The sequence below is a fragment of the Galeopterus variegatus genome, unplaced genomic scaffold (assembly GCF_000696425.1).
Source record: "Galeopterus variegatus unplaced genomic scaffold, G_variegatus-3.0.2 Scaffold3766, whole genome shotgun sequence".
In the NCBI taxonomy this organism is placed as follows: Eukaryota; Metazoa; Chordata; class Mammalia; order Dermoptera; family Cynocephalidae; genus Galeopterus; species Galeopterus variegatus.
Genome location: NW_007729877.1, coordinates 131,217 through 134,260, shown reverse-complemented (window position 1 = coordinate 134,260; position 3,044 = coordinate 131,217).

Sequence of the window (3,044 nt, the reverse complement as noted above, 5' to 3'; positions counted from 1 at the left end):
AATTGCCCTCGTCCCCACCCATCACCTCCCTTACCCAGCCCCACTGGGCCTTCCTGAGCTTCCTCCACAGACGGTACCCAGGTCAGCCATCTCCCTTCCACCTGAGCCCTCTCAGCTCTCCTCCCCTGCCCGCCAAGTGCCTCTGAATTGACTCCCTCTTTTTAAATTTCTTTTTTTTTTTTTTCCTTTTTGTCTTTTTTCGTGTCCGGCAACGGATCGCAACNGCAGGAGCGCCGCCACACTCCCAAGCGGCGCACTGTAGCAGTGCGCCACCGGGCCGGCCCCCTCTTTTTAAATTTCAAATACCACGATAACGTTGCACAACCTCTTCTTCGTCTTTTCCTCTGTCTCAGGAGCAGTCAGCCCTCTCCTGCCACAACACCTCCAAGCCCGCCTCCTGTCTAAGATGCTCCTAACTGTCTAGGTCACCTCCTTCAGGAAAGACCTGTCTTCCTCAAATATCCCCTTTCCCCTGGCATCTTCAGACCTTGCCTGTCTTCAAGCCACTGCCCTCAGCCCCTGCTCCAGCCTCCCCCGGCTTGGAGACCTCCCCCAGTGGATGGTTAGTGATGTCCCTCTCCTTCCTCCCCACCACAGCTGCTTCTGGACCACTCACTCTGCACGCTGTCTGACCACCCATGTTCCTCCACCCAAACACCACTCTCCAGCCACCAACTCTTAGTTTCTCCATCTAACTATCTTGCCTTGGTTCTTAGTCCTTGAGACCTTCACAAGTAGAATCTGCTGTCAAACCCAGGCCATTCTGACACCAGAGCTCTTAACCTCTCCTTGACCTTGCTTCACAGCTCTAGGCTTCCTAACATCACTGAGCCTCAGTTTCCCCATCCATTAAAGGAGGAAAATGAATGCCAGCATCATAGGGTTGTGTGGGCATCGAATGAGATGCCATGTGCCCGGCATATTGAAGGGGCCCATAAGTGCTTGTTATTATTAATGTTGCTTTTTTCCTCTTGTGCTGAGAGACTCTCTTGATTTATCAACCTTGAATCCACCCTACAACAGCAATCAGTGTAAGCCTCTTACAAGCAGAGACCCTTATGGCCTTTTAAGAAAATCCAAGAATTTGCCTTGCATACAGTAGGTACAGAATAAATTCACTGTTGACAATGATGACTGCCTTGTAACCTCCAGCTATTTCTCTAGGCTTTTAATTTCAATAAACCACAAATGCTTTTTCCTCCATGGACTTGGCTGCTTAATAACGGTTTCAATCCTTTGAAAAGGAAAATGACTCCTTTATTTTTCACTTACTTGCTACATATTGAGAGCCCTTTGATGTTCCAAAAGCCTTTCAAGAATGCCTCCTTAGAAATAGGAGCTTGGCTTTTGCCACAGGGAAGTGAACTTGAACCCCAAAGGTTGAGCTGGGAACCCGGAGTCCCAGGCAGGCCTGACCCCAGCCTGGAGCTTGGAGAAAATGCTATTTGCAAGCTCTTCATCCTTCTCAAAGCTGTCATTTTCGTCAGCCCCACTGGGCATTTTGACAAATGCCTTTGCTAATTACTTAATTATTTTGGCCTGCATGAGTTGTGGGAGCTGTTTTCTTAAAGAAAAGAGGGCTTAGCCAGCCCATTCTTTTCCATGCAAGGCCTGAAAGTAGCCTACTTCAATCCTATTAAAGTGTTTGGGTAACTAAGAACCCCCACCCGTCAAATTAACTGGAATACATTATGATGCAAGAACAGAGAGTCCTCCTTCCCCATAGCCAGGCTAAAGCCATGTTTTCTTATGCCATTAGCTTGTTTCTTCTAACTTAAGCCTCTTTTGCATGGGAAAGAAACCTGTGCTTATCTGCTGATTTTCAATTAAGGAAACAATTAGGGTAAAAGGTAAATACGTCTCTCCTGGAATTAGCCAGGAGCGGGAGCCTGTCACCCAGTCATCAACACAGTGGGGTGTGCGGGCAGCAGGAGGGGACAGAGGAGATTCCATCCTGGGTGGGAGGTGGAATTGGCGACTCCCAGCTGGCCAGCCCTGACATTCTCAGTCTCACTAAGAATCTTAGTCTCTCTAAGAAATGCTCTTTCTAAGCATCCTTTCTCTCCAGTACAACCACATAATGCCCAGCATCTCACCACAACCCATGGCTGTGTCTGCCTGGAGAAAAGGCCCTTGACTATTCATTTGCTCAGGGTACGTGGAGGCCAAAACAATCCCATAGTCAACCCCACAATGCAAATTGCTCTTGGAGGACTGAATTATCCAAAGTAGGTTGTCTACCCTGATGAGATAAACAGCCAGTGGCCCCATCCAGAGGCTGGCACGGTGCCTGGCACATGGTAGATGCCCATCAGCTGGATGTGGAGTAAGGCCACCTCCCACCCTGCAGGGACATCAGCCTGCAGGAAGGGTCTGGGGCACAGGGAGTCCTGGTGAATCACTGGATGGGGCAGAGGACTCACAGAGGGCTCCAATTAGGGTTGACCCAGGTGTTTGTTTGCACAGCTGGGACTAGAGAAACTGAGCTGACCCTGGGTCTTTCTCATGAGAATGCAGGGAGGGCAGAGCTGCCCCTGAAAATACCAACGTTTCGCACACAGTTAAGGACCACCTCATCAACTCCTCCGCTAGCCTCAGACAAGGGGTCTCAGCCCGACGCTCCCCACTTTAAAGACAAGGAAATCGAGATCTAGGGAAGGTGAGTGATTTGCCTAAAGTCACACAGCCAGTTAGAAAATATGAGGAACCCATGTGTCATTTGCTGTAGGGGCTGAAAAGGTAAAATTCCAAGGGATAAATTTAACAAGGAGTCTGGAGGATCTGTAAGAAGAAAACTTTAAAGCTCTAATGGGGTTCATAAAAGAATTCTGAAGAAAATGGGAAAACATGCCCTTATTTTGGATGTCATTTTCCCTAAATTAATCTATGGCTCAATGCATTTCCAATTAAGATATCAAGAGAATGGGGGTTGGGGACTTGGTAAAATGATATGAAAATTTATCTGTAAAAATAAACATGTAGGGGGCTGGCCCGGTGGCGCACTGCTACAGTGCGCCGCTTGAGAGCGCGGTGGCACTCCCGCC